The sequence below is a fragment of the Myodes glareolus genome, chromosome 1 (genome assembly GCF_982192425.1).
Source record: "Myodes glareolus chromosome 1, mMyoGla1.1, whole genome shotgun sequence".
Classification (NCBI taxonomy): domain Eukaryota; kingdom Metazoa; phylum Chordata; class Mammalia; order Rodentia; family Cricetidae; genus Myodes; species Myodes glareolus.
Genome location: NC_142026.1, coordinates 119,119,158 through 119,145,030, shown reverse-complemented (window position 1 = coordinate 119,145,030; position 25,873 = coordinate 119,119,158). Strand labels below are relative to the sequence as shown.

The 25,873-nt window shown below is 35.3% G+C and overlaps 1 long non-coding RNA gene across 1 annotated transcript in view; it reads left to right on the top strand.

Annotated features, from left to right (window-relative positions):
- The window catches only part of LOC125394426 (uncharacterized), an 83,081-nt gene that overhangs the window by 30,622 nt on the left and 26,586 nt on the right, over window positions 1-25,873 (top strand). The window contains exons 2-3 of the long non-coding RNA XR_007230216.3: window positions 23,383-23,505; window positions 25,725-25,856. This is a non-coding gene — a long non-coding RNA (uncharacterized LOC125394426). The remainder of the gene's footprint in view (window positions 1-23,382; window positions 23,506-25,724; window positions 25,857-25,873) is intronic.

Here is a 25,873-nt window from a genome sequence, read left to right as displayed (position 1 = left end):
AGGTATCAAGTAAGAATTACAGTTACGATATTTACATTTACTCTATCTTTTATCATAATTAAGGAAAATTATAATGATAACTATCTATTCTCCAACTAACTACATCAAAGATGCCAGAAGGATATCTTACATAAGTTAACAAGAAGTGCCTGGTAAGCAACCTCCAAAACTTTATAATTGGCAGAGACATCTAGCTGTCTGGATAGTCACCCAAATTTCTTCTGTAACATTGGGGCATCCATCGTCAGCCTACAGGCCCATAATATTCAGCAGACTTCTCCAAGAAGCAGGAAAATTAAAAGACCTTTTGCTTCAGTTGGAAAATTGCCAGCCACTTTCTTCTGTGTCCTGGAGAATATCTAGCAGACTCTCATGAAGCAGGAACCTTGAAAGACTGTCTCATGTTTAAGCAAGTTCAGCAGTCATTATTTTTTGCGTACTCCCTGTCTAGTTCATAGAGCATACCATCAAGCAGTCCAGGTAAGAGCAGTTTCTTTCCCAAATGGCTAGCCAACTCCATAAGGAGCCTCTTTGATGCCCATCATCTTGTTGAAGTAGATTGATCTGCCAGTAGCAGATGTGTCTTGTTGTTGAGAAAAGTCCAAGTTCTTAAAACATTTGAATGCCATATTCTGTAGGTCTTTGAAAGGTTTGAAGAATACCTATCGATCTGAAATACATCTCTGTACATCTAGAAATACTAAATAACATGACTATAAGTTTGACTATTATAGATTATCTATTAGCCAGTATTTCTTAATTAAACATTATATTTTTAAATGAGTTATATAAACATAATACATTAATCAAAAGCAGAAATATACATATAACAAAATTGACCTTAAATTTGTATCAATAAACCAAATTTCATACCAATGCAAAGTATTCATCTCTATAGCATGTCTCCTTTTATGTGTAAACAAACATTTATAAACAATCAGTTAAGAAATTTGGGCATATTTTCAGATTACTTCCTGCTGATTGTGGGTACTGTTAACCAGGTTTTTAATGGGGTATCCTGTGTGGTAGGTACATCTCAGACAGAAGTTCTAAAGCTGTCAGAAATGTTGGACCATCTGGGCCATTTCTTCAGAGGGTCTTGTTTAATCAAATCATATTAGTCAGTAAGTTATCCATAACTCTCTACCCTCTGTGGAAACAAAAGCAGGACTTCTTTCCCCAAAAAACATATCCTTAGACCAACATTTTGAAGTCAAGATACCTTTAAAGTATATATGTTGGTTTAGCTTAGCAGCCTATACAATGAAATGTCTCTCTGTGCTTAGCTCATTCACAGTCAAAAAATTAAAAGAAAACACAATAATAAAAATAATCCAGACTCTCTTTGTATTTTTCATCTTTATGTGTCTTATTTATTTTACTCCTTTAATTTATAACTGTTTGCACTTTGTCTTTTAAAAGACTTTTGTTTTATGTTTTAGAACTATTTTTTCTAACTATCTTTACTTTTTTCTCTTTCAAGCTTATGCATATTTTTGAACACACTGTCACTGGTTTACAGGTTTATTTTGGTCTAAATCTGTCTTAATTGTGAATCTGTAATCACTTTCTGACCAGGAGAGCTTTAAAGTGGTAAGCAGAGTAGTCAGAGCAGTCCTGGATGATGGCTTCACCCGCCACTTTTGGCTTTCTAACATAGCAAAAGCAGCTTATGGCCAGCTTTGGGACTACCAGGAGAGAGCTGTGCCCACTACTTCCACTCTGGGAAGCAGTTGACCCATGTGGTCACTGAGTAACTTACAACACGCTACCCACAAATTACATTCAAGTGCTTGGGCTCCTGAAAGATCCAGAGCTGTTTGTTCAACTAGAATGAACCAGTAAACCTTCTAAGGGAGCCCTGCAGTTTTTGCTGCTACCTCCTACCTCTGCTTGCTTCTAGCAAACAGGGCAAATCTAAAAAAAAGTACAGCCACCAAGAAGTCATGCTTAACTCTGTTCTTTTGTGTCTAGAATTCTTTCCCAAGCTCTCAGATTGGCATGCCATTTTGTAGGCAGAGACTGCTTGTTCATTTCCTGGCCACCTAGATCAAAATAATAACACAAAAACCATATTAAATACAATACTGTTTGGCAAATAGCTTAGTCATATGTCTAGCTAACTCTTACATTTTATATTAGACCATTTCTATAAATCTGTGTGTCACCATGAGGCTGTGGCCTACTGTTAAGGTTCTGGATGGCAGCTGGCATCTTTTTCTCCTTTAGCATCTATATGGTGTCTCCCTGACTAGCAGTAATATGGCTCATCTTGGTTTTCAACTTGACTATATCTGAATCCACCAAAAATAAAGCAGCTGGGCATACCTGAAAGGAATTTTTAAGATTAGATTGTCTGAGGCGGCAACACCTACCATAGATTTGGCCGCAGTTTCTGGTGGCATTCCAATTATAAGGACATGGACATTGGACTGCTTAGCCACACTCTCAGTGGCAAGTAATTTTCTGTTTTGAGGTATCTCTTTATTGATATTACAATTACAACCTACTTATTCATAAATTCCAAACGAGACTCAGTACTTCTGGGACTCCAATACCAGATTGGGGCTACTGAGAGATATAGTCTCATGAACTATACAACTACTATATTCTTGACTTATACTGTGAGACAGCTATTGTTGGACTAGGAGACCACAGCCTACAAGTCATCATAAATAATCCTCTATAATATATATATTGCATCATTCTATCAGTTCTGATTCTGTCTATTGAGTGCAGTGGTTCTCAACATGGGGGCCATGACTTCTTTGAAGGTCTAAAAACCTTTCACAGGGCTTGCTTAGTAGGTAGCATGCATATCTGATATTTACATTACGACTTATAACTGAAACAAAGATGCAGGTAAGAAGTAGCAATGAAAACAATTTTATGGCTGTGGTCACCAAAGCAAGAGGGATTATATTAAGGGGTCAGAGAATTAGGAATGTTGAGAATCATGCTTTAGAGAAACTGATTAATAAAATCTGCCATATATAGTAATAGTTCAGAGGTTTATAGAAGAACTAATACTTTGCAATAACCAAAGTTTTACATAATTATTAGTGATTTCCATGCCTTGGTATTAATTTTTCTTGTAATCTATACTTAGTGATGATAGTCTAAATACATTGACTTGTTTTTAATAAATACAATAGGGCAAATGAAAAGGGATGTTATTTTTCAGATTAGACTGTTTGAGATTGTGGTGTTGACTTTACCAGTATCTGCAGCTGTCCCTGTGAAGTTAGAATATTTGGCAAAAGACTTAGTGAATCTACAAGCTAATGACTAGTGAGAAACTAAATTCCTTTAGCACATGTAAAATATAGATGGAAAGCATCCATAGTGAGAGAACATATAAATCATATTATAGGTCGGGTTTAGAGATGACTGCTGCTTTCAATACTTTGACTGTTTCTAAAGGAGGATTAGAGAAGAGGGAAAAAGAAAAGTGAGAACAGGGACTGTGATCCAAAGAAACTGTTATTTTAAGTTATTTAACAAATTTATTAAGCAGAATTGAATAAGAATCATAAATAAGAAGGCCTATAGTATTTGCAGTAGATGGTATTGATCTAGGATGTGACCAATGCTCAAAGGTAAGCCAAAAGTTCCCTAGAATTATACAAATTCAATCAATGCGTCATTGATTCAGGTTGATTTTACTGTAACAGCATGCTGCAATCTTGTATTGTATACTTGCTACTTTTCTGAAGGCTAGACATCCAAGATGGCATTATTGTTTACTACATTGCTGATGATGGTTCTAGCTGCACTTCCATATGGAGATACTCTTTCTCTCTGTGTATCTTCACATGGAGATGTTCACTTGGCATCTTCTTGATTTAGTATCTCTGTTTCTGCATGCTCTCTTATAGATCTGGTGCAGGAGAATTGTCTGTATTCTGTCAATCATGTATTTTAATAAAACGCTGATTGGCCAGGCAGGAAGTATAGGTGGGTCAACCAGACAGGAAGTAGAGGCGGGGCAATGAAAATAGGAGAAGGCTAGGGAGGAGGAAGCTCCCTCGGCCATTCCTGCCCAGATCACCAAAGAGGCAACATGTGAGCTGATAGCTGAAAAAGGTACCAAGCCATATGGCTACCATAGATAATAATAATGGGTTAATATAAGTTACAAGGGTTAACAAGATGCCTGAGCTAATGGGCCAATCAGTTTATAATCTTATGGAGTCTTGTGTGTGATTTTCTTTGTTGCTTGCCGGCTGTGGTGTACTGGGGGGGGGACAGAAACTATGTTACATAGACCCTCCTCCGCTTCTCGGTCTGTTACTCACTTTCCCTGCCTGTCATATGCATGAACTTTACCTCTGCAATTCATGATTTAGAAAGGGAAGGAATCATTCTCTGTCCTCCTTGAAAATGGCACTAATCTAGTTTTTGTGGCCTTTTCTCTCATAGCTGATCTGCTTAGATCCCAAAGTTTCTACATCCTCTCTCTGTCTGCCACTCTGTCTGTCTGTCTCTCTCTGTGCATGTGACTAATTCAAAATGTGAACTGTCGAGAGACACATATAGTAAATCTTCGCAAATTCTCTTTTTAAACACTTGTCTAAATTTGTTTCATGACCAAGAATTTGATCTGTTTTAATAATTTAAAATGATACAGATTCTGTTATGGTTGGATGATTTGTTCTTAATCTTTTCATTATCACAAGGAACAATAGAAATTCCTAGGTCAAATATGTCTGTGATGATAATTGTCTTCTTGAGCTATCAGACTCTGAAATATGTGTTGAAATATCAATTATAACAGTCTATCTACTTTTTCTTATTCTTTGATCAGTTCCTACTTACCACACTTTGATGGTCAAGTGTTAAGTACATAAACTTCTGTTGTTATATTCATTTAGGAAACCAGTCTCTCTTTCATTATGTTAATGCTGATAATTTTCTGTGAAATGAACAAATATCCTGTTTATACGTGCAATGTTTGCTTTGTTATACCAATCCTTTCCCACTGCTAGCCTACAACACAAACAAGGAGAAAGCTAATATTGACCAAAGTGAGCATTTTCAGAAGAAAGCAAGCCTGGACACACCTTGATGTTGGATTTCAGTGTGCCAAAACAATGTGGAAATATACCTGTATTGTTTAAGTCTTTTGGTGGTTAATATTTATTACATCACTTATAAGAAAAATATATACACTGTATGGTTTTAAATACTGTAGCATAAAAATGTGCTCTAATATTGTTAAACACATTTGAAATTATAAATGATCCTAATTTACAGTATCATTAATATTCCTACTTATAACTTGACTTAGTATTTATTTTTTAACTTTTATATTTTCAAATATATCATATCACAATCATTTGGTAGAGCCCAAGTAAAAGTTACGCACAGATTATGGTATGTAGTTTATTTACATTAGTTTTCAACTGACTTCATTTTCTTAACTTTTTAAAGGAATTATATCTTGTATATTTTGTTTTTTGCATTTTTAGCCCAACTAAAAATCTTATTTTCCTTCTAAATCTAGCTAAATATTTCCAATTTAAAAATATTATTATTTTGACTATCTTTTCCTTCTAAATCTATCTTCATTGAAGAATGATTCATAAGACAAACATTTTCAATTTAAAAATATTATTATTTTGACTATCCACTGTTTTAACTTTTAGGTTCTAATCTCACTCTTTTTTTTGTTTTGTTTATTTATTTATTAAGAATTTCCACCTTCTCCCCTCCCGCTAGGCTCCCAAAAAGCCAATACATACAGTAGAATAAAATCCCAGTACCATTATCATTGGCTTCTCAGTTAGCCCTAATTGTCAGGCACATTCATAGAGTCTGGTCTGATCACATGCTTGTTCAGTCCCACTCCAGCTGGCCTTGGTAAGCTCCCTAAGATCAGTACCACCGTCTCAGTGGGTGAACGCATCCCTCGCGGTCCTGACTTTCTTGCTTATGTTTTCCCTCTTTCTGCTCTTCATCTGGACCTTGAGAGCTCAGTCCAGTGCTCCAATGTGGGTCTCTGTCTCTATCTCCATCCATCGTAGGATGAAGGTTCTACGGTGATATGCAAGATAATCATCAGTGTGGTAGTGGGGCAAGGCCAGTTCAGGCGCCCTCTCCTCTGCTGCCCAAGGACCTAACTGGGGACATCCTCTTGGACACCTGGGAACCCCTCTAGAACCAAGTTTCTTGCCAATCCTAAAATGGCTCCCTTATTTAAAAGATCTTTTTCCCTCCTCCCATATCCACCCTTCCTCCATCTCAACCATCCCACTCCCCCAAGCTCTCCACAATCCTCCAATTCTCCCTTCTCTCTCCCCATCTCCATGTCTCCCCATCCCACCTCTGTGCTCCCAACTTTTGCCTGGTGATCTTGTCTACTTCCAATATCCAGGAAAATAAATACATGTTTTTCTTTGGGTTCACCTGCTTATTTAGCTTCTCTAGGATCATGAATTATAGGCTCAATGTCCTTCGTTTATGGCTAGAATCCACTTGTGAGTGAGTATATACCATATTCATCTTTTTGGGTCTGGGTTATCTCACTCAGTCAAGTGTTTTCTATTTCCATTCATTTGCATGCAAATTTCAAGATGTCACTGTTTTTTTTTTTTTTTTTTTTTTTTTTTTTTTTTTTTTTTTTACCACTGAGTAGAATTCTAATGTGTATATGTGCCACACCTTCTTAATCTACTATTCTGTTGAGGGGCACCTAGGTTGTTTCCAGGTTCTGGCTATTACAAATAGTGCTGCTATGAACATAGTTGAACAAATGCTTTTGTAGTATGATTGGGCATCTCTTCTGTATATTCCCAAGAGTGGAATTGCGGGGTCCTGAGGTAGGTTGACTCACAGTTTCCTGAGAAACCACCACACTGATTTCCAAACAAATGGTGCTGGCATAACTGTAGAAGAATGAAAATAGATCCATATCTATCATCATGCACAAAACTCAAGTCCAAATGGATTAAAGACCTCAATATAAATCTGACCACACTGAACCTGATAGAAGAGAAAGTGGGAAGTAGTCTGCAACAAATGGGCACAGGAGACCACTTCCTATGTATAACCATGGTAGCAACAAGAGCAACAATGAATAAATGGGACCTTCTGAAACTAAGAAGCTTCTGTAAAACAAAGAACACTGTCATTAAGACAAAAGGGCAACCTACTGAATGGGAGAAGATCTTCACCAACCCCACTTCAGACAAAGGCCTTATCTCCAAAATATTTAAAGAACTAAAGAAACTAGACATTAAAATTCTGAATAACCGAATTAAAAATTGGGTTACTGAACTGAACAGAGAATTCTCAACAGAAGAAGTTCAAATGTTCAAAAGACACTTAAGGTCATGCTCAACCTCCTTAGCGATCAGGGAAATGCAAATCAAAACAACTTTGAGGTACCATCTTATACCTGTCAGAATGGCTATAGTCTTACTCTTTATTATGATTCATTTTTGAGTCCATGAGTATTTTTCTGGACATTTTCAATATTTTTTATTAGTTGTGCTAAGATTCTGTAGTGGGTCCTAAAGGCACATGATATAAATCAGACTTAAAAAAAAGTAAGACAGAGGACAAACTAGTATCTACCATTGCCGTGGTCACTGCACTGTTAGCTGACTATTACTTATGTTAAATGGGGAGCTGGAAATCTGACAGTTGTTAGTTGTAAAAAATTATGACGGAGTCACGTGCCTGTCTAAATACTGTCAAAGGTATAATCTGGACAAGTAAATTCTTTTCTCTGGATGTAAAGAATTCCAGACTTGATTTCATCTCTATCTATATGAAAACATCATTACAGTGGAGGCTGTGTATATTCCTTTAATTTCCTGGGGACTCTTTCCTCACAACAGTATTCCCAATTCTCAGATAAACTCATTATGGTCCAAAGGATTTTAAAAACAGATTTCTAATTTTGGTAGATATTTCACTTAATGGATTTTCTTTTCTAAAGACTGTATGTAAAGCTAAAATGAAAAAGCAAAATGATTTTTGTAATTTATATGAGCTCCTTATTTGAATAAAGTGGCTTTTTAAATCTAAAAACAATTTATTACATTAAAATACTGTATTTGCAAAATGTGGGAGTTTGATCCTAATGATAGAGTTGATGAATGCAAATTGGATTCTGAAGTAATTATACTTTCCAGTCCAATAATCATAAACAGCTTTAACAACTTTCCCCTTGCTCTGGATCAAAGTGAGCTATATTTAAGTCAGTTATTTGGGAAAAGCATGCATAAAGAATACATGTATAGGAAAATAAAATTGAAACTTTGATTATGAGGCAAAGACAGCTCTTTTCACATGGGTAAAATATTCATCTGTCAAGACATTTGTGAAGATATTCCTGTACTTTTCCTTGATTTTCAATCATCACTCTCAGGAAAATTATTCTGAATTTGTTACCTGAGTTCCTTCCTAAATATCACATGCCATCAACTTCATGAAATTATACTATTGTCACAATTTCCCAAGATGAGAATGCGAGTAATTATTTCAATAACTGCTTTAAGGTAAATAAATTGGGAACATGTTAACAAATCATGAACAGAACCCATTTAAACTCTGTTCCTTAGTTCTCTCAAATTTAAAATAGTTGATCCTCTGCCTCATTGGAGGTTACCCTTTGAAACTTCTGTAGCCTCAGACAGATTGTTCTGCCAAGGCAGTATCACAGGAGACCTTCTAGCTATTCTGATGATAAAAAGTTTTCCTCCATGCTCGAATTTGTACATGTATATAATTTCAAAAATGACTTAGTCATTACCCTAACCATGCCTGCTTGTAATGAAAGCTGCCCACACAATTTTCCACTGAAAATTACAAACTTTAATTAGATTGAGTTAGAATCTACATCATTTACTTTGTGGGTAATTACAGATGCATTTCAACATATGTATGCTGCTTTTGCTTAGCTTTAAACATATGCATATTTGTGTTCTTTTTAACTTCTTTTACCCCTCACCGAATGTATTAAATTTTCAGTGACAGTACAAATGCAAATACAAAATGCTATTCAATTTGATTGGATGCAATTTCATACATTTTGAAGTGGAACTGCTGTATGTGTTTTGGTAGTTGTTAAGGTTATTTTGACACAAAACATACAGATGGAGGCTAATTTAGATTTTCTTTTGCATTTATCTCAGGGCTACTTATTCATAAATCTCCATGCTTTTTTAGAAGCAATGCTGGCATCTGGAGCATAAAAAGCTATTTTTTTCCCCTTTAGAGCAAGGTACCAAATTCAGGACTTTCTTCATACCAGACTGGCATGCTCTGAGCCAGTGAGCTGCATCCTCAGTCTGTTTAACAAATGTATTTACAGAAACATTAGGACAAAGAAAGTAAATTCCTTCAATAGGAATTTAGATGCTATTATTTCTGGATACTAATAATTGGCTTTTTTGGTGTAAGATATTCTTAAGTATTCAATCATAGTTTATATAGTTAATGGAAAGTTTACTTTTCCATATATAAATTTTCTATTTATATATCAAGGATGGTAACCTTAAGGCATTTGTTAGTAGCACAAATCGTTAGTAGCACATTTAAAAGAACAAGCAATGAAAAGCTAAGAAAAAATGCCTTTTACCCATAGACACAGCACAACCATGAGAAGTTAAATGAGTCACTGACTCCAGGGGTCACTGGGAGGGAGATGTAAGGTTGTAAAGAGAGTTGCTGTTTTAGAGTTTATTGCATCAACAAATGTTCTTTAATTTAACAAAAAATTTACACAGTTTTTCAACACACTATGCTTCTGATTATGTAAATATACCCAATGTGTCAAAAATATACCCACAAAGTACTGCAAATTAAAAAATATTTGCAATTAATGGGGTCTGGCTCATTTATCTCTGAAATTATTGCTTGATAAACATTTCATTTTCAACGATGGTGTCATGAGAATTGTATATATTCCACGACTTGTAAGTATTCATTTTTCTTTTATACTCAGGAAGTTAAAGGAAAGAAATCTTTCTCATAGATACAGGTGTGTATTTGTACTAGGTATAAGATAAAACAAAGATGATTTGTCCCTATTCTTTTCTCCTAATTTTTAGAGTATAAATTTGCTTTGGCCTTAGAAACTGCCATTAATATTATGATTATTTCAATAATTCAGATTAGTGGTATCTTCAGGATCAACATCATTATTTAGTTATAGACGGTAACCAAGAACACTCGTAACAGCCTTTATTATTGTGTGATCTATGTTCCTTCACTGGCCAAACACTCAAATATTAGTAGCACTTTTCTCACTCTTTATTTCTTCTTTTTACTTATTTGCTTGTGATGTCTTCTAGGGTTATTGATGACCAATTATAGGATAACTCCATTAAGTTACCTTTAAAATATGTATAGGTATATATTTTAGAAAGCATAGATAATAGGAAACTTCCATATATATTTTTGATATTAGTTATCACTCTTTATATAGTATATTTGAATCACAAAGCTCCAAAAATTCATTCTGGGAGTCAACTGGAAGCCACATCCATACATTCCCAGTGCTGGATGGTTCAGTGAATACTACTAGAGGAAAAAAAGTAACCATCAGCCTTACCCAACTCTGAATTTGAAAAGTGATAATAATAACCAGCCTGTGAGATATGCATACTGGTGCAGTAATAGAACAAATACCATGGTAGCAAACAATCACTTTATTTATTTAATAAATAAATGCAGGATTTAAGTCCTGCATAGCAAGTTGAAATTCATATCTGTTACGGTTATCACAGCCAAGAACTTGTTGCTAGGCAAGTCATAAGTCCTGGGCGGGTGTCACAATACTACTGCATTGCTTAATAGGCAGTATATTAAAGTAGCCCCTAGTAATCTGTTGTTATACTCATAAATTACTACATCTCTCAACCATCATAGACTTCTTTTTGCAGTAGGATCAAAATCATACAGACACTCAGAACTGGTAAAAGTATAGATATGTTCAATGCTAAATGATACATTTATATCCTTCTATCTCCTCCCAAGGATCAGCGATCATTGTGAAAAGAGTACAGAAATATTTTAAGTGCCAGAAGTGTGGGTAATTACAGGGAAAAGGCGATTTCTGACACAGCAGGATCATTGCATATGTAGAGTCAAAACAGTTGTAATAGCATGCACAGACCTGCTCAGTCCTGGGCCAGACAACAATCTTCGCTTGGGAATGCGTGTTGGCACCAAGTACCGCCACTAGCTTAGTAGCTATGGGCAATTGAGGGCTGCTGGGCAAGGGACAGTCGGCCTTTTAACGGTGTGACTCAGGTCAAGCACACTCCAGTAGAAGACTTCACAGCCAAGGTTATATGATCTGCACAAGTTGTATTTGATATATTTAAAAAAAAAATAGAGGACACAAAGTTTGGTAGATGGAGAAGTGGAATGGGTCTGTGGGGAGTTCACCGAGAGGAAAATACAGACAGGCTATTCTGTCTCACCAGTCAGTTCCCAAATAATGAGAAACATTATTAATTATAAATGCTCGGATGATAGCTCAGGCTTGTTACAAACTAGTTCTTATATTTTATCTTATTTACGTTGTCTCTTGGGGGTACCTTTTTTAAGTATGGTAAATTCATGTTGCTTCTCTTAGTGTCTTCTCCTGACTCCCGAGACTCTCCTTCCTCTTTCGCCTTGCATTCTCTTAGTCTGGTTCTCCCACCTAACCTCTGGTTTTCCAGCTACTGGCCAGTCAGCTCCTCTATTAACCCAATCACAGTGACATATCTTCACACAGTGTAAAGGAATATTCCACAGGAAAGGGTATGATCAAATATTTTATAGTCAAAGAACAAAAAAAAAGAAAAAATAAATATAATAGCTATATAAGTCAAATTATGTCATCCTAACATTTTAAAAGGTCTTTTGAAAAATGGTAATTTGATCTATATTCTAAGAAATTAAATTAATAAATCCACAATAATTTCTATGTCTTAGTTATCAATGAATAATTTCATACTAAAAAGAAATATTATTATACAAGTAGAACTTCAGATTACTCTCAGAATTTTGAAAAATTTTATTCAGATCATGAAAATTTGGCTGTAATAATTTTGTCCTATAAGATATCCTATATGTTTATTTTTCCCTTTATCTTTCTTTTACATTATTTTAGTATGACAAAGTATATTTATATTTCTTTTTCTTTTTTTTCCTTTTTTATTTTTATGTATTTTTTAAAATTTTATTTATTTATTTAAAATTTCTACCTCCTCCCATCCTTCCATTTTCCTCCCAGTCCCCTCACTCCCCCTCCCCCTCACTCTCCAGTCCTAAGAGAAGTCAGGGTACCCTGCCCTGTGGGTAGTCCAAGCCCCCATCCCATCCTAAGAAGGTGTGCATACAGATTAAACTCTCAAAAGGCCAGTACATGCAGTAGAATCAAAATCCAGTGTCGTTCTCAATGGCTTCTCAGTCAGCCCTGATTGTCAGCCCCATTCAGAGAGTCCGGTTTGATCACGTGCCTGTTCAGACCCAGCCCAGCTGGCCTTCTTTTTCTAGAGTGTTTTATTGAATCAAAATGATTCTGACATAAACAATGTCTTTTGCAATTTTTTGAGGAATTTATATCTGTACAGAATGCATGTCGGTCAAATCTAACCTCCCTCATTTCTTTCAAAATTTTCTGCTCTCCAGCACCCATCATTTCCCCCCAAACTTCATGTGTTCTCTTTCTTTTTATAAAGAAACCTAATTTTCTGAGAAAATGCCATATTAATTTTCAAAGTGGCTGTACAAGTTAGTGTTTCCACCAGCAATGGGGGAGTTGCCCTCTTGTTCCGCATCCTCCCAAGCATGAGCTGTCACTTGTGTGTTTGATCTTAGTCAATTAGACAGGTGTAAGATGGAACCTTATTTTGATTTGCATTTCCCTGATGGCTAAAGATGTTGAATATTTCTTGAAGTGTTTCTTGGTTGTGATTCATCTGTTGAGAATTTTCTGTTTAGGCCTGTACCCCATTTTATAAATTGGATTGTTTGGTTTTAGAAGTCTAGTTTCTTGAGTTCTTTGTATGTTTTGGAGATAAGCCCTCTGTCCACTGGGGCATTGGTAAAGATCTTTTCCCATTCTGTGGGATGCTGTTTTGTCCGATGTACAGTGTGCTTTGCCTTATAGAAGTTTTCAGTTTCAGGTCCCATTTATTAATTGTTGACTGTAGTGTCTGTGCTACTGATATTTTATTCAGGAAGTTGCCTCCTGTACCAAGGCATTCAAGGCTATTCCCCACTTTCTCTCTCTGAGGTTTACTGTAGCTGGATTTATGCTGAGGTCTTTGATTCACTTGAACTTGGGTTTTGTGCAGGGTGATAGATATGGATCTGTTTGAATTCTTTACAGGCTGTTTTTCAACTGCGAAACACCATTTATTGAAGATGCTTTCTTTTCTCTGTGGTATAATTTTTGTGTCTTTGTCAAAAATCAAGTCCATTGGCTTAGGGATTAATGTCTGGGTCATCAATATGATTTCAATGATCTATGTGTCTGTTTTCATGCAAATACCATGCTGTTTTTACTACTGTAGTTCTTCAGGAAAGCTTGTGATAAGGGATAGTGATGCCTCCAGTAGTTCTTTTATTGTACAAGATTGTTTTAGCTATCTTGGATTTTTGTTGTTTCATATGAAATTGACTCTTGTTTTTTCAAAGCCTTTCTTGCTGTAGTTTTAGTGGAATTGCTGTGAACTTCCCGCCATTTAATTTGTTGTTGGTTGTTTGCTGTATATTGCTATATATTTTATTATATTAGGTATGTTCCTTGTATCCTCTATTTTGATACTACCCTTGGACATATATCTATAGGGTGCACAAGCATAACATAGGATACTTGCTAAACTATGATCATAGCAGCTTTATTTGTAATAGTCAGAACCTGAAAACAGTCTAGATGCCCCTCAACTGAAGAATGAATAAAGAAAATGTGGTACATTTGCACAATGAAGTATCTCTCAGCTGTTAAAAACAATGATATCAGGATATTTGAAGGCAACTGTATGGGACTAGGAAGAAACCATCCTGAGTGAGGCAATCCATTCCCAGAAGGACAACATGGTATGTATTCACTCATAAGAAGATATTAATTGAAAAGGATAATCATGCTACAAGATACAGATCCATAGATGGCCCTGGTGAGGCTGTATGAATCTCCCTGGGATGAGGAAGATGTGGGTATTCTGAGGGCAGATGGGGATGCAAATTGAGGGATCAAGTAGGACTGTGGGTGGTGGAGGAAAATACTGAAAGAGATGACCAGCAAAGGTGGACTTTTCAGGGTCAGGTAGAAACCTTATGCACGGAAAACTTCCACAGGTCTATAGTGGAATATGTAGCCTGAACTGGCATCTCCTGTGATCAGATTGGTGATTACCCCAAGTGTCATCAGAGAGCCTTCATATGGAAATAGATAGAGACACACAGTCAAACATTAAGAGTAGTTCAGTGAATTCTGTTGAAGGGAGGGAAGTAGGATTGCAAGAGCCAGAGGATTCAAGGACATTACAAGAAAATCCATGGAAACAACTAACCTGGTTCATAAAAACTTACAGAATTTGAACCAACAACCAGGGAGCCTGCATGGGACTGACCTAACTCCTCTACATACATGTGGCAATTGTACACCATAATTTACCTGTGGGAGTCCTAATAATGGGAGCAGAGGCTGTACCTAATGCTTTGCATGGATCTTGAAAATATATTCCTCATACTGGGTTGCTCACATGTGCATGGCTGTGAGGTCATTAACTAGACCCTAGTTGTAGCGGTTCGCAACCTGTGGGTCATGACCCTTTAGGGAAGGCAGGATCAAATGTTCCTATCATTGGGGTCACCTATCAGATATCTTGCATATCAGATATTTACATCATGACTCATAACAGTAGCAAATTACTACTTATGAAGTCACAATAAAAACAATTTTATAGTTGATGGGGTCTCTACATCATCAAGAACTGTATTGAAGGTTGCAGTATCAGCATGGTGGAGAACCACTAAGAATGGGAAGTCTCTCAGAGGCCCCAACTCTGATTAAAAGTAATTTTCCCTCCCCCCAAAGGGATTAGTTGCCAATGGCTCCTCAGTTAGGCATGGGACCCCGTGAGCCTCTCCTCTACTCAGGTTGGAATTTTGAATGACTTAACCTTGTGAAGATCTTGCGCATGTTCTCACAGCTGCCATCTGTTCACGCTTGTACTCACCATGTATGCCCAGTAAATGCTGTTTTGATTGCAGAACGCTATTACAGCTGACCCTTACAGCTTTATTCCCCAAACTGATAATCCCTCAGTCTGTGGAGCAGGGAAAGTGATATAGCTGTATTATACAGACCTCATGCTGACTTCATTATTTTCAGATGCACTGATCTATGAGCCTAAAGAGAAGAATGGAGTATTAGCCTTTTGTCGGGATCCTATGTGCTAGCTAGTCATGGGTCCTTGGTACAGTTAACAGTAGCAGCCATGAATTCCATTTCAGTATACATCAATCAGTGTATTTGGTTGGGTTGTTTCTATCTTTCCGTATGAATTAAATTTAGTGAAAAATAAGTTAATTTTCCTGAATTCTTTGAGTAATTGTAAAAATTATTTCTTAGGACAAAATAATTAAAAAATTGAATTGAATAATTTTTCTGTCAGTGCCTCTTTATGATGTTATACAACCAAAGGCTATTTGAAGCATATTTTAAGGAGAACATGGTACTTTCTTAAAATTAAATGTAACCTCAGTTCTCACACAAAAGTCCTTTTCCAGTGAAATAATAACTTGTGTGTATTGAGCTAATATTGGTCTATGAGAAATGGCTTCTAAGATCCACATTTCATGTGATTAGATCATATTCCCCACAGACTATGACTGTACTTTTCTTTGGTCAGCCGGGAGAAAGGAGTACCCTTAATCTCAGTGTAAATCTATAAGGCATTAAAATGTAGTCTTCTAGAACTAAAAATCATCTGGGACCTCAGGGTCTTTGAAAGGCACCATCTCACTACAAATACTATGATGTCACCGACTTACTTCCATAAAGGTTTGTCCTTTAGCTTCTTTATTTGAAGATTTAATTGAACATTTGCTGGCAATTTATTTCAAATAGAAAAGTAAATTGAAAGAACTCCTCCTTTTCAAATCCATATAATGTAATAATTCATGTTTCTCCTCTCCTCTCCTCTCCTCTCCTCTCCTCTCCTCTCCTCTCCTCTCCTCTCCTCTCCTCTCCTCTCCTCTCCTCTCCTCTCCTCTCCTCTCCTCTCCTCTCCTCCCCTCTCTTCTCCTCTTGTCTTCTTCCCTCTCTTGTCTTAGTGCTAGAGATTGTTGCAGAGATCTGCAAATTATGTAGGCAATTGTTCTATCTCTGACCCATATTCTCTTCCTATATTACATGTTCTAATTTGTTCTAAATTATGACTGACTGGTGAATTTTAATCAGCATTGCCCATTTCTCCATTAATTCTCAAAAGCTGTCAGTTATTAGATTTCTCAATATCATTTTTCTTTAGAAACCTCAAGCTTATTATAAAAAACTCCTCCCTTATAGATAAAATACAAAATTTCCAATCCATTGATGCATTCTTAAAATTATACATTCATTATATTGCCTCAATTAAATTCAGAATTATATATCTACAAAGAACAAGAATATCATATTTTTTTTCAGTTCTGAGTTGGGTCTTAAGATCTCACATATGATAAGCAAGTTCTCTAACTCTGATCTATGTCTTCAACACTCACATTATCTGGGAATAGATTTCCTGGTCTTAAACATACTTTATAATTTAAGCAAACCTTAAGTGGATTCTGCTCTACCCTTTCAAGAAACTAAGTGCACCACTGGGGTCCACTAGGTCTGCACATATAAGAGTGTGCTTAATATTATCAGTCTGCTCAAATATTTTCAAACTGTGGAATCTTTGTTCCTACATTACTTATATTGTTACACATATGTGTGCATCCCTTGTTCACTAGAAAACATCTTGTGTTATTCTATGCCCAGTTCAAATGACCTCCTCTGACAGTCTGTTTTATTGATGCACTTTAAGTCTGCAATGGAGAGATTCTTATATTAGTGTCAACAGCATTATTTTATGGTGAGCCTACATGAAGGGTTCAGGACACCATTTATTTAGGTGCCAGCGTAAATCTTAATGCTGCAGTGTAGAAGGGTGATAAATGAATGAAATTATTAGCATTTTAATCATATAGTCATTTTATATGTTTTGTATAAATTTCTATGAGAACTATTCCTGATAAACTCTTGAAAATCCCTCTGCCAAATAAAATATGATAATATTACATTATTATTTTGTAGTATGTACTTCAAGAGGCTTGAGGGATGAGTTATTAATATTTATTCTTCCTTCCACATATTTTTCTCCTTAGCCAGTTACTACTCTTCAATTTTGCTGTATGTGCTTACAGCTTAAAACGACATACTGAGAGAGAGAGAGAGAGAGAGAGAGAGAGAGAGAGAGAGGAGAAATCAATGCCGCATACATAGACAATCAGAATCCAATAGCTGAACCCCAATTATTTATAGAATCTGTGAATTTAAACTTGATTTGCCTGGTATAACACTTATATCAGTTATGGCTTAGCCAAGGAAAAACTAGTAATATGAAAATTGAGTAATATGTAAAGAAAGCTTAAGATAGGGATGAGAATTACAAAGGGGTGGTAGATGGTTAAAAACTCTACAGGGTGGATCCAAAATGACTGTCAGTGTGGCTGGCAGGCAGTAAGTGTTAGACTCAGAGGTACAGAAAACAAAACAATGTGGATCAGAGAAGAACAAATGAGAATCTAGACTTTGGGAATAAGTCACAGGTATGTATGTCAAAGGTAACTGAAGACAAGCATGAATATTTACATTCACACACACACACACACACACACACACACACACACACACACACACGTCTTTGACCACCGCCAAGTTCTAGTTTAGCTCAGAGCACTAAGTGAAGTTTCAGAATGAGAAGTCTGTGCTTTCTTTGTCTTCATAAAAAAAAAAACTCGATTGTGACCACCTTGGTCCCAGAATTACAGAGAGAAGGTAGGTCTCCTAATATAGCCAAATTGACTCCATATAGCTATATCCACAGGGTTCCTTAGCCTGATTTTATTTAACCTATTTTCAGTTTATGGTATGTGACATTTATTATTGCTGGTATTTGAATATTCAGCAAATATTTCAAATCAAGTTATGAAAAGAAACATTTCAACAAAGCTTAGATTTTCTTTGAGTTAATATCTATGTAGTTATATAATAGCAACTACAAGTAAAGGTGAATTTTGTATATCAGGGATCATGCATTATTCTTCTATATCAACTTCTTTCTTAGGAACTTTAAAACTATACATTGAAAATTCGAGCTTTAGAAAAGAAAATAAATACCTTTTCAAAATCTATATGATGGCTTTGATATAGTCAGAGCTTAATTCATATTTAATGCCATTTTAAGTTTGGTATTAATGTATAGAAACCCTAATGTTCTTTAATACTCATGTTCTATAAGACCAAATATGCAAAAGTACCCTCCACTAATATTTATGTGCAAAATAGAAAGAATTCTATGTATTAGTAATATAAATACTATATTATTTAAGAATTGAACAGACAAAATGTATTCTTACCATGATTTTCAATTGTTGGTATAAAATGTCATTTTGTGCAAAGAAAATAATCCATTATCTTTTGTCACATTATGGAAAACTTTGACTTTGCTTTCATTATCAATGAGTCACAGTGTTACACAATTAAAGAGTTAAACTCTTCAAGAATGACCTGTTGCATGCCCAGCAGCAGATGGACAACAAAAGCAGGACTCAGGGATGTATCTGGAAGTGTCTTCTATTATGATGTCCTGTCAGGGTCCTTTCTTTACATCTTTTTAAATTTTATTTTTTAAATTTATTTTTATTTTTACCTCTCTCTGTGTCTCTTTTTGTCTCTCTCTGTCTCTCTCTCTCTTACAGGTCCTTTGTCTTTACTTATGGCATTTGGTCTTCTTGTTCTGTGCAATTCCAGAGTATACAATGAATGAGTCTTTGTATCCATATCTGATTCTTATGCTTTCTTCTCTTGGCCTCTTTCTTTTTGTTTTGTCCTATTCCAATGTCTTTGGTTTATTTTATTTCATTATTATATTTTAGAAGACTGTGTGTTTTCTAATGAGATACAGAATGGGTTAGTTCTGAATGGAAGGGAGATGAGGAGGAAATGAGAGAAGTAGAGGGAAGGAAAAATGTAATCAGGATATATTATATATAAAAATCCACTTTCAATAAAATAAAAAATTAAATTAAGGAATGAAGTACAACTAAGTCTTCCTCAATACTGTACATTATTAACAGATTTTATAATCAGAGAGATGTTAATTGATTTGTTTATTTCCACCTGGTTTTAATAATTAAGATAATTTTCATTTATTGTTTTAAGACATTCTGTGGAAATGTAAAAGCTACTGATTAACTGCCGCCACAAAATCAAAAATTTAATTCCTATTTAGCTAGAAGAAACAGAGGTAACAAAAATAAACCCCAAGATTCTATCTTAAAAACATGTTTTCTATAAGCTTATTTGTTTGATGCAATAACACAAATTGATCAAAAACCCCCAGACATCTAGACTCCCATATTATTACAAACATACTGAAATTAAAATAATTATTATGGTAAAATAATACTTTATCACTCATTTAAATGTATACATACAACACCAGGCTTGAGTTCTCTCTAGTTCTCATTTTTCAAAGAAAATATTACAATTAATAGAAATTTTTAGACAGGTTTAATTGAACAAAGAAAAAGAGAAAAAATGTTATAGTCTAGAATGCCTAGAACAGGTTCCCCAAAAAAGATTTTGGATTTTCTGTCCTGTCAGAGGTTTTGTGAACGTCTGTGAGGCAATGGCATGTTCATGGTAGTAAGATTCTTCTTTACTTCTTCCTAAATCATAGTGGACAAAGTCTTTCTTTTAAATTATGTGTTCCCAAGATATACCTGAAGGCAAACAGGAGAGCCAACTCACAATGCAATAGATATGATAAGAAATCTGTGAAAGATATATAGACCCTTACTACACTTGGCTAGCATTTGTCATTTTACCTTTATTTCTGATGTAGAAGGGAGGACCTAACAGTGGATTTGAGGATGCTTATGCAAAAAAAAAAAAATTGTTTTGACTGTTATCACAGCCATGAAGATACAGCTGCTGTTTCCTTGGTTACCTTGTATCCAAATCCCTGTCTACATGGTCTAAGCTTTAAATGCTACATGTCCATTATTTTCCTTTGATGCTCTTTGGATATTCCTTTCACTCAGAGTGAATTTCCCCCACTTTTATCTGGGTCAATGAATGAAGAATGGAGAAATGATGGCAAGTTAGGTTAATAAAAACAAAATAGTTACTTTTGATACTGCTGAGATACCATTTCTTGGAATTGAAACATTATTTTATGAAGCCCAGGTAAATGGATAGGTTCACATGAAAAGAATGAACCCCAACCTCAATAGACACACACACACACACACACACACACACACACACACACACACACACACAGAGAGAGAGAGAGAGAGAGAGAGAGATAGATAGAGAGAGAGAGACAGAGACAGAGACAGAGACAGAGACAGAGACAGTGACAGAGATAGACAGACAGAGAGAGAGAGAGAAACACACACACACACACACACACACACACACACACACACACACACACACACGTACCACCAGGTTTCTGGATGAATTCACATACTCTACCCAGGACTATTGTACTAGCCATGTAAGTGAGTCACATGACACAAAACAATAGGGTTCCTGTCAGGCTATCTCAGAAAAAAGCGTCATTGAAACAGATGAATCAACATCACTCAGTCCAAGTTCTGACTTCTCAACAAGTAAGTGGTTGTCATACCACAAACTAGATTATGGTAATTGATCAGGTTGTGGTTTGAGTATCAATGTCTCCCACAGATTAACGTGTCTGGAATTTTATGATTCGTTTTATCTGGGAAGTGATTAAATATTGACTATTCTGACCCAATGTGTTGATGGTGAATTCCTCCATGTGTTTACAATAATAGCATCATTAGGAAGCAAAAAGTAAGAGGCAAGATGTACTTTGGGGAAATAAGTTTCTTGGAAGAAAAATTCTAAAGTTTCATCCTGTCCTCTTCCTTTTCCTCTGTTTCCTACTTGTTATAAGGTGAGCTGCCTTACTGCACTTCATTCTTTCATCATAACTTTAAACATCAGCTCAAGCACCTAGGAACATAACCAGTCAACCATAGTCTGCAGCTTCTGCTACTATGATTCAAAGTGAATCATCTTTCTCTTTTTAAATTGTTGCTATTAAAGTAGTGTTAAAACTTACCCAGCATATTAGAAAATTTAACTTGGAATATTCAATGTCAAGCGCATGAATACCTTGCAATAAATACAGTGTCACCATGATGTCAGGAAGCTCAAGCTATGAAGAACAACTGAATATAGGTGATAGAGAGGTTCTCTAATAGCTAACTGTCATTCCATGTGAGTGAGACATCTAGTGACAACAAGGACAATCTAACATGTAATTCATACAGATAAGAAAGTCTCCAGGTATTATTGCCCCATCTAGCTGTCCAGTGTCAACTTGTAACTCCTTTACACTGAACTTTTAGTTAGTAAGAAACAAAAAGAAACTGTTCCCTGTGCTCCTATCCTGAACTGCTTTTTTTCCCAAAGTCAGTGAGTTCAATGAAAGAGTTGCTTTAGTCATTAACTTCTAGAGTTACTTGTTACACACAAAAATATCAGAAGTACAAACAGCAAGGAATCACGTACAAAGTCTTAATGGGCTGATTGTTAAGAGATAGAGGCAAGAAAAGCATTGTGGAAACTCTTACTCAACATATAGAGTATGTAAAAGAAGACTTGCTTAATGAAAATTGAAATGAAAAATGAAAGCTTGCTTAAGGGATCTGGGTACAAGTGGACACATAAAGAAAAATGCAGAAAATTCTGTTAGGAGTTATAAAATAAGATAATTTAAAGGAAGAGGCAAAAAATATAAAACAGACCATACTGCATACAATAAAGAGATCCAAACCCATAGCTTAAGGAATGGACAACATATCTGCTTTGAATTTTCAGGCAGAAAGATCTTCATCCAATTGTGCACTGACAACACACGTTCATATAGTTTCTAAAGTCTATTAAGGACTAATAATTAAAAAGATCCCTTCTTGGGTAGGGATGTCTATTCTTGTTAATTTATTTCTTTCCCACAATTGAGTTATGTTGGGGTGAAAGAATAAATTATTTCTTTAGCTTTGTTTTAGATTTAAATTGTACCACAGAAGTTCTATGCAAGGGTTATAACCTATGGGGAAACAAGTAGAGCTAAATCTCATTCACCTGATGAACTCTAAGATGTCAATGACTCAGTGCTGTAAGAGGATAAGACAGCTTCGGGGAGCAGGCACTTAAACAGTTTGTATATATGTGAGAAAATTTTAACAAATTAAATTTCTACAAAGATGTCTACAAGAATATTTTCCAATAGCATGAGATCTTTTGAAAGATATAATTTTATAGTTTCTTCTATAATTATAGAGTGCATTTGATCCAGTTTGGTTGGCAACAATAAAGACTTTGGTATGTCCAAATATTGATCATAAAGGTTAATATAGCTTCTGTTAGGTATGCTACTTTTGCACACATGCACTGACAGTCCCAAGGAACCAAGAAATATACTTGAAATGTCCATGCTATGACAAAGCCAGGACCGTTGAGGTGCTTTGCCCAATTTCAGGGAGATGGACTTTAATCGCACTGCATATGTATTAGTAACAGTTCTATTAATACATTTTTTTCTCATGCTCATTGCACTCTTTCCTTTTTGATTCTAAAAAGCAAATGTCCCTTTTGCTGATTTGAACCGATTACATATTGTTTTTTAGTACTGTGATTATTAATCAGGTGTGCTAACTTGTACACGGTTTCCCCTACAGACTTTTGTCATTATCTGCAGTTTTCTCTCGAACCAGACCAGACTGTATCTCAACATTCTCTTTTCCATTTTTAGGCCCTCTGTATTACAATATTGATATTTAGTATGATTAAACCTTATAATTATGTCAATATAAGTTCTATTTCGTCTGAGTTACTGTTTGCAGGTGACAGTAATTTTCATAAAATTGTTACTCATCTAAGTTTTCCATATTTCCTTGAATAAATCTCAATTGATTTATATATATTTATATATATATATATTGTAGTATATGCTTAGGCTACTACTTTTGTATATAAAAGTAATAATTTTATATTATTTATTTTTATATCATCTTAGTTGCCCTGTAAACTATGATTTCATATTTTGTTTTTGCTCTCTGAAAACATTGATCTGTCAGTATCCTGCCACTGGTGTTGTGAAGGAAAGTCTAAGGAAGAGTTGCCTTTTGGCACCCAGAAACCAGATTCCACGGTAGTGAGTGCTCTATGAACTGACTGAACATCTGCAGGAAGATAAAAGTGTGAGTATTTTGAGTTTCTGCTTGCTAGATTATTTCCTATCAAAATGGTACTGGCTATTCTTTCTGTGCTGCACCCATGAGGTATAGATCTAAATTTATCTTGCAGTCATAATTCTCTAGAATCCAAGAAACCTCCATAGTGACCTTTCCTTTATCCTTAAGAAGAATTTCAAGCTCTGCCCTAGGAGAACACATCCTGATGTCCACTGGAATCTGTGACCTAAAAATGCAATTCAAAAAATAAAAGCAAGTTTCTGTTTGCCAAAAAGAGGACCTGAGCTGACACTATTTTTGAAAATGTTGCCTATAGTTCCCAGACTGATTTGATTTGAATTGCTTATTGTTCTGAGATTCTTTGTTTCAAGCTGTGTCTTTTTAAAAGATTCTCTCTTTATGCTATGGGAGTTTCTAACATGATTTTTTTTAATTTTATTTTTTTTTGCCTCTTTAGCATTTGGGTCTGTTCAATCTTTACAGCATTTACATTTTCTCCTCACTTCCTGTATATATTTTTACTCCTTCTTTGACTCCTATTTCAGTCAGTTGCATATCTATTTCTGTCCTTTTGACATCATGAGTTCTAATCCATATTTCATATACTGTATTCTTTTTTGATTGTTTCCTGGAAGGTTTTTAAAGTTCCGTATTCTTGTTTAGTAAAATACCGTGTTGCACTGGAATATTCTGCAGTACAATGTTTCTATACTGTATGTTCAGGATAAATCGAGTTTTTACGAAGACTATTTCTCTTTCGTTCTTCGCTACAATTTCATCATGTTACTTTTTGCCACCAAAATATTTTGTAGTGGTTTTCTTTCCTGTTATCCAAATGCTTTATCTTTTTCTCTTTGCAATAACAGTTCCTAATTTCTGGAGAATTATCAACCAAAAGAGCAGAGGACAATATTCAGTTATAAACAATGAAGCCAGAAATTACCAAATCCAGGAGGTTTGGTGCTGAGTTAAACATAATTAAGGATGGATCAGCTGCACAGAGACTTTTCTACTCTATGTTGTTTCCCACACTCACACCATGGTTGTTTTAAATGGTATCTGGAGATATGTTACCTACCCCTATTCACTGGATTCATCCTGTGTTTGTTATTCTTTCAATTATGGATAACTATGCCAAAGAAGACACAAATAGGAACCTGGTGGTTTGGAAGACCACCTAGATTTTAATTTGCCATACTTATACTCAGAGTTAGATTTTAGTAGCAGCTTGATATTATACATATTAACATTAATTTAGGCTAAAATTACTAAATGTTGGTAAATACTATTTTCTTATTCAGATGCATGGATTATCATTTAATTAGACAATTTCATAATTGAAGCTAATGTTTCAATACCTACACTTCTGCTTTCTTATCAATTATTTATTTTTTCTTAAAACTTTTGGGCATTATGCATAAGGGGACAAAGGTGGAGGAGATCAAACCCCAGTTCCATGTTGTGATCTTGAAAGGTTTTGCTGTGAATTAACTATTTTTTCAAGAGCGTTTGAAAATCATTAATTTTAATAAATCTATCCAGTAGGGTTTTTTCCCTCCCCTTTGGAGATGAAGTTTGATTGATCAACTTCTTGGGTTTGTCTGTCTTCTAATAAACAAAACTCATTGAAAGCTATAATAAAAAAAGTACGTTTTTAGTGTGTAAAGTTCATAAAGCAACTCAGCTTGGGGAACTTATTTATACAATAGAGACCAATAGCACTTAATAGGTATTATTTCATGAGTTTTTGATTAAATCTTGTCTTCTAGATATAGAGTGAGATGTGTAACCACTCAACATCATTTAATTGCTAAAAGGACAGTAATAATCTTGAGAAAACAAATGGTTTGTTCTCTGATATCTAAGTATATAATAATCCGTAATAGATCTAAAAACAATTCTTTTGATGTGGGATTTCCCTCTGAATGCTATGATTACCATTAATGAATAAAGAAACTGCTTTGGACCTATAGCAGGGCAGAACTTAGGTAGGTGGGGAAAACTAAACTGAATGCTGGGAGAAAGAAGGGCAGAGTCAGGGAGAAGCCATGAAGCTGCCACCAGATTCATACATGCTAAAACTTTGCCGGTAAGCCACTGCCACGTGGTGATACACAGATTCATAGAAATGGATTAAATTAATACATAAGAGTTAGCCAATAAGAAGATAGAGTAAATGGGCCAAGCAATGATTTAATTAATACAGTTTCTGTTTATTATTTCAGGTCTACGTTAGCCGAGTGGCTGAAAACCAACAGTCTCCCACTACAGGTGTAAAAAATCTTAAAGATTTTAGACACATTTTTCGTAATGATCACATAATGGATTCATGTTCTGTATTCCTTCACACTGAGGAGGTAGAGTCGTACAAATT